Source organism: Babylonia areolata, chromosome 33 (genome assembly GCF_041734735.1).
Source record: "Babylonia areolata isolate BAREFJ2019XMU chromosome 33, ASM4173473v1, whole genome shotgun sequence".
Classification (NCBI taxonomy): domain Eukaryota; kingdom Metazoa; phylum Mollusca; class Gastropoda; order Neogastropoda; family Buccinidae; genus Babylonia; species Babylonia areolata.
The window spans coordinates 7,783,621-7,791,120 of NC_134908.1; the positions used below are offsets into that span (position 1 = coordinate 7,783,621).

Sequence of the window (7,500 nt, forward strand, 5' to 3'; positions counted from 1 at the left end):
CCCCCCCTCCATCTCTCTCACTCACCCTCACCTCCTCCCTCTCTCTCTATCGTTCTCTCTCACCCTCTCTCTTCCCCTCCCCCTCTCTCTTTCACCCTCTCCCCTCCCTCTCTCTCACCCTCTCTCCCCCTCCCTCTCTCTCTCACTCTCTCCCCTCCCTCTCTCCCCCTCCCCCCTCCCTCTCTCTCTCTCCCCCTCTCCCCCTCACTCTCTTTATTTCGTTCTCTCTCACCCTCTCCTTCCCCCCCCCCTCTTTCTTTTTTTCTTTTTTCATTTTTCATTTGATCTTTTATTGTTTCTATTTTTTAATTGTTTCTTTTATTTCCAAATCTTGTGGGTGGGGTAGTGCTATCCTCTTTCTCTCAGTCTGTCTCTCTCTGTCTGTCTCTCTGTCTCAGTCTCTCTGTCTGTCTGTCTCTGTCTCTCTCTCAATCTTTCTTTCTTTCCTTAACATCTTTCTCATTTTTTTTCTACCTTTTGATATTTCTAAAACTCATTCTTTCTTTTTCGATTCTGTGCGGAAAATGAAGGGGGTTGCCAGGGGTATGGGAGAGGTAGTGTTATTTCTCTGGTTACCTCTTTCATTATTTTCTTTCTTTAGTTTATTTATTCTATTATTATAATTATTTGTCATGTTTACGCGCTACCTTTCACACAAAACATACACTGACGCAGTTCTGTTTCTTTTAGTTGTATTCTTTCCTTGATTATGAATTTGGCGGGCTTAATAGCCGAGTGGTTAAAGCGTCAGACTTCCAATCTGAGGGTCCCGGGTTCGAATCTCGGTAACGGCACCTGGTGAGTAAAGGGTGGAGATTTTCCCGATCTCCCAGGTCAACGTATGTGCAGACCTGCTAGTGCCTGAACCCACTTCGTGTGTATACGCACGCGGAAGATCAAATACGCACGTTAAAGATTCTGTAATTTATGTCAGAGTTCGGTGGGTTTATGGAAACCAGAACTTACCCGGCATGCACATCCCCGAAAACGGAGTATGGTTGCCTGCATGGCGGGGTAAATGAACAAAACTGTCATACAAATAAAATGTTACATGTCTGTCTGAGTGTGTATTTGCGCGTACCTGAAATCTGATTGAATGACACCGGAAACGGATGAGCGCCCAATGTGAGCCATCAGTCGGCTCTATCTAGGTAGGCAGCCTGTTGTGCAAATGACCCCAAGTTTGTAGAGCGCTTAAAGCCTGGTTTCCGACCGAGGATAGGCGCTATTTAAGTATCCATATCAAGTTTGTATAATGTATGATAGTCAGTCGTGTCCGACTATGACCACCAGAACATCAGAGGAGACATCTGCTGCCTTGACAACCTGGGCTAGAATTTTATTGGAGTGGACAGTGTCTTGCCCAAGTTACATCCCCACTCTCTCGGCCAAGAGGCATTTAAGGCAGTCGGCGTTGGGATGGTTCCCAAAGGCCAACTAGCCCCCTGAGGCTGCAGCACTGAGAGCCAGTGCAATTTTGACTGTCTAATTTGAGAGTCATAGTCCTTCACGAAAGACCAAGCTGTAAATAATTTCCCATTGCAGTGGATACGCCATTGATCATACGGCTCTAACTTTGCTGTTGGCCCAGCTGTAAGCTGTGACAATGATGATCTGTGATACAAGTCGAGCGTTGAGATAAGAGCTGGGAGGAAGGGAGCCATCTATCATAGAGTCTGTGAGAGATGTTTCTGGCATGAAGGGGATGCCCAGACAGCCTTGAGGTGGGAGAGACTGACTATTAAAAGAAAGGTTTTACCCTTAAGGAGTCAGACTGCATCCGGTAGACTTTGCGGGCAAATTCTGGAACTACACAGGCACATGAGAAGACGGGACTGCATTTTTTATAACAGCATAGTAGCAGTATCAGTACTTAATCATCCTACATTATTGATTTCTATTTTTTAGAGGATCGGTGTATGTGTGTGTGGGAGGGGGGTTCTTGGGGGAGAGGGGCGAGGCTGGGGGTGGGGGTGGGGTGGGGGGACGGGTGACCAGTGGGGTAGTAATATTGCTTCTTTCGTTCTTTTCTTTTTTTCATTTTTTTTCTTTCCTTCAAAAAAAGTCTAATGTAGTTGGACATTCCAACTGTGTCTATCTGCCTGTCTGTCTGTCTATCTATCTATCTGTCTGTCTTTCTACCTATCTATGTCGGTCTGTCTGTGTATCTATCTTCATATTCTGGTAATAATGGAATTATTTTGAGCTAAAAAAGCAGGCCAATGAAATCAGCTGTGCATATAGAAAAGTGACGCACGCATGCCACCATAAGAGTTGCTTTAATAAGGTGCATTAAAACGACACATTATAAACGTTTACTAACAGTCAGATGTAGACCTTTTATCAAATGCTCTGTACATGCCCGTCCAAATAATTGTATTACATGCATATCATGGTTGCTTGGATAAGACAGTTTAAGACTCGAAGTTAGAATACGTAAAGATGGACCTCATTTGATTTACCCGAAATAGCCTTTCTATCTATCTATCTATCTATCTATCTATCTATCTATCTTCATATTCTGGTAATAAGACTCGAAGTGAGAATGTGTAAAGATGGACATTATTTGACTCACCCGAAATAGCCTCTCTCTCTCTCTCTCTCTAAAGAGCGCATATGTATGTATGTTGGGCATGACACTCTCCACTTTGGTCAAATTCCAGCTCAAATCTATCTATAAGCGCGTGTTTTAAGAGAGAGGGACAGAGAGAGGGAGAGAGAGAGAGAGCGAGAAAGAGAGAGAGGGAAAAAAAGAAGAAAGAGAGAGAGTATTTAGCGAGGGTAACAGAGTAAACATACATTTTTTTCATCCGGCCCTCGAAAGGAGGAAGAAAGTTAAGAATATTGAATTCAAGACAAACCCAAGCAAACAAAAACAAAGTAAAAAAGAAAGATCATTGTGTGAAACCAGATTACAGGAGAGAGAGAGAGAGAGAGAGAGAGAGGGGCACACACACACACACACACACACACACACACACACACACACACACACAGGGGGCAAACGTAGACAAAGACATAGGAAGAAGGGCACACACACACACACACACACACACACACACACACACACACACACACACACACACACACACACACAGGAGAGAGAGAATGCAGAAACAGAAACTTTTCTCAAAAGTTCATGACCTGGGTGTTCCGGATTTAAAATTTCGAGATGTGAGGTTTGGGGTTGGAATTTACAGAATCCCTCGACGAAGCCTCGTTTGTGGAGGGAAAAGTTAAGCTCATAAAAACATGGGAGATTCGATTTATTCCTGAGTCTCTCCCACTTACCCGCTTCCTCGCCACCTTCTCTGCACACTTCTCCCTTCCCTTGATATTCACATCTTTGTGGATCTGCAAACTGGAATCGGACTGAATGTCACGGAGTCATATTTGTGCAGTTGTTAATTCACACACACGCGAAAGCACGCATGCACGCACGCACACACACACACACACACACACACACACACACACACACACACACACACACAAACACACATCGGTAGACACACAGACAGATAAATAGACAAAAATGCACGCACAGGCAAGCACACAGACAGACATACACTGTAGCGCGCGCGTGCGCATGCACACACACACACACACACAGACATACACACACACGCGCGCGCGCGCACACACACACATACACTTTGTTCCGTTTTCCTTCTTTGCGCTTGAGGGCTGGGTGTAAAAAAGCAGCTGTGCTTACTCCACTACCCTCGTGAAATAAAAATTCGTTTTCGTTTTTTTTCACTCAGACACACACACGCGCGCACACACACACGCGCACACACACACACACACACGCACACGCACACGCACACACGTTTCTCTCTTTCTCTCCACACACACATACACACGCACACACACACGCACACACACACACACACACACACACACACACACACACACACACACACACAAGGTACACAAGGTGCACCCACACTTATTTTAACGTACACGAACCAAGGTGTGAACTTTTAGGGTATGCTTTCGCTTGTCAGCCTTGAGCAAAACATCAAGATAAACTTATTAAAGTTGCATTCAGTGGGACAGCAGAGAGAGAGAGGGGTGGGCGGAGGTTGAGACTTTGGTAGACTTTGCGGGCAAATTCTGGAACTACACAGGCACATGAGAAGACGGGACTGCATTTTTATAACAGCATAGTAGCAGTATCAGTACTTAATCATCCTACATTATTGATTTCTATTTTTTAGAGGATCGGTGTATGTGTGTGTGGGAGGGGGGGTTCTTGGGGGAGAGGGGCGAGGCTGGGGGTGGGGGTGGGGTGGGGGGACGGGTGACCAGTGGGGTAGTAATATTGCTTCTTTCGTTCTTTTCTTTTTTTCATTTTTTTTTCTTTCCTTCAAAAAAAGTCTAATGTAGTTGGACATTCCAACTGTGTCTACCTGCCTGTCTGTCTGTCTATCTATCTATCTGTCTGTCTTTCTACCTATCTATGTCGGTCTGTCTGTGTATCTATCTTCATATTCTGGTAATAATGGAATTATTTTGAGCTAAAAAGGCAGGCCAATGAAGTCAGCTGTGCATATAGAAAAGTGACGCACGCATGCCACCATAAGAGTTGCTTTAATAACGTGCATTAAAACGACACATTATAAACGTTTACTAACAGTCAGATGTAGACCTTTTATCAAATGCTCTATACATGCCCGTCCAAATAATTGTATTACATGCATATCATGGTTGCTTGGATAAGACAGTTTAAGACTCGAAGTTAGAATACGTAAAGATGGACCTCATTTGATTTACCCGAAATAGCCTTTCTATCTATCTATCTATCTATCTATTTATCTATCTATCTATCTATCTATCTTCATATTCTGGTAATAAGACTCGAAGTGAGAATGTGTAAAGATGGACATTATTTGACTCACCCGAAATAGCCTCTCTCTCTCTCTCTCTCTCTCTCTCTCTCTCTCTCTCTCTCTCTCTCTCTCTCTCTCTATCTATCTATCTAAGAGCGCATATGTATGTATGTTGGGCATGACACTCTCCACTTTGGTCAAATTCCAGCTCAAATCTATCTATAAGCGCGTGTTTTAAGAGAGAGGAACAGAGAGAGGGAGAGAAAGAGAGAGCGAGAAAGAGAGAGAGGGAAAAAAAGAAGAAAGAGAGAGAGAGTATTTAGCGAGGGTAACAGAGTAAACATACATTTTTTTCATCCGGCCCTCGAAAGGAGGAGGAAAGTTAAGAATATTGAATTCAAGACAAACCCAAGCAAACAAAAACAAAGTGAAAAAGAAAGATCATTGTGTGAAACCAGATTACAGGAGAGAGAGAGAGAGAGAGAGAGAGACGTAGACAAAGACAGAGAGAGGGGCACACACACAGACACACACACACACACACACACACACACACACACACACACACACACACACACAGGGGGCAAACGTAGACAAAGACATAGGAAGAAGGGCACACACACACACACACACACACACACACACACACACACACACACACACACACAGGAGAGAGAGAATGCAGAAACAGAAACTTTTCTCAAAAGTTCATGACCTGGGTGTTCCGGATTTAAAATTTCGAGATGTGAGGTTTGGGGTTGGAATTTACAGAATCCCTCGACGAAGCCTCGTTTGTGGAGGGAAAAGTTAAGCTCATAAAAACATGGGAGATTCGATTTATTCCTGAGTCTCTCCCAATTCCCCGCTTCCTCGCCACCTTCTCTGCACACTTCTTCCTTCCCTTGATATTCACATCTTTGTGGATCTGCAAACTGGAATCGGACTGAATGTCACGGAGTCATATTTGTGCAGTTGTTAATTCACACACACGCGAAAGCACGCATGCACGCACACACACACACACACACACATACATAAACACACATCGGTAGACACACAGACAGATAAATAGACAAAAATGCACGCACAGGCAAGCACACAGACAGACATGCACTGTAGCGCGCGCGTGCGCATGCACACACACACACACACACATACACACACACACGCGCGCGCGCACACACACACACATACACTTTGTTCCGCTTCCCTTCTTTGCGCTTGAGGGCTGGGTGTAAAAAAGCAGCTGTGCTTACTCCACTACCCTCGTGAAATAAAAATTCGTTTTCGTTTTTTTCACTCAGACACACACACATGCGCACACACACACACACACACACACACACACACACACACACACACGCACACACACGTTTCTCTCTTTCTCTCCACACACACACATACACACGCACACACACACACACACACACACACACACACACACACACACACACACACACACACACCTCTCTCTCTCTCTCAACACACACACACACACACACACACACACACACACACACACAAGGTACACAGGGTGCACCCACACTTATTTTAACGTACACGAACCAAGGTGTGAACTTTTAGGGTATGCTTTCGCTTGTCAGCCTTGAGCAAAACATCAAGATAAACTTATTAAAGTTGCATTCAGTGGGACAGCAGAGAGAGAGAGGGGTGGGCGGAGGTTGAGAGAGGGAGAGAGAGGAAGAGGAGAGAGAGAGAGAGAGGTGGGGGACAAGACAAGACAAATTCTTTATTTTCGAGGATAATAGGTAAGCACTGGCGCGCTTTGTTTTTCATCCAGTCCCCGCACTGAAACAGGGTCTACACTACACAATATTACATTATATGTGTCGTTGCATGCACTACACAATGCTACTTTAAGTCATAGCATGCGAATACAATACTACGTAAAGGCATAAGCATGGTAATAACACACACACACACACACACACACACACACACACACACACACACACACACAGAGGCTCAAGCATGTTAGAGAGAGAGAGAGGGTGGCGGGAGGTGGGGGAAGGGGGGGGGGGGAGGTAGCGAACGATTTTTTTTTTTTTTTTTTATTGAGGGAAGTGAAATTAACATGCATACATGTACTAAAAAAAAAGAAAAGAAAATCCAGTCCTAAGGACAAAGAAAAACATCACAAAAATAGCAAAGGATTATATTAGTTGTACAGGCATGACATTGGACACACTGACGCACGTCCATAAACAAACAAAACACATAATCATAATACTTGCATTCATGACGAAAACGAGAACGAGAGTCAGAGACAGAGACAGACACAGAGGGAGAGACACAGGTGAGTCAGTCAGATAGACAGAAATCCATACTTCCTGAAACCACCCTTTCAGCAGTTATAGAACTTCAGTTCCGAAACATGAAACCCTGTTGTCTACTTCTGTCGCGTCTACGATTCTCCTCTCCTGCGTTCACTCGTATGCACACGAGTGGGCTTTTACGTGTATGACCGTTTTTACCCCGCCATGTAGGCAGCTATACTCCGTTTTCGGGGGTGTGCATCCTGGGTATGTTCTTGTTTCCATAACCCACCGAACGCTGACATGGATTACAGGATCTTTAACGTGCGTATTTGATCTTCTGCTTGCATATACACACGAAGGGGGTTCAGGCACTAGCAGGTCTGCAC

General features: G+C 44.5%; 1 protein-coding gene and 1 non-coding gene across 2 annotated transcripts in view; both read left to right on the forward strand.

Moving 5' to 3' along the window:
• The window catches only part of LOC143276855 (potassium voltage-gated channel subfamily KQT member 1-like), a 247,652-nt gene that overhangs the window by 17,590 nt on the left and 222,562 nt on the right, over positions 1–7,500 (forward strand). The window lies entirely within an intron of this gene.
• On the forward strand, positions 719–794 carry Trnag-ucc (transfer RNA glycine (anticodon UCC)). Its single transcript has one exon. It is a non-coding gene; the product is annotated as a tRNA-Gly (tRNA).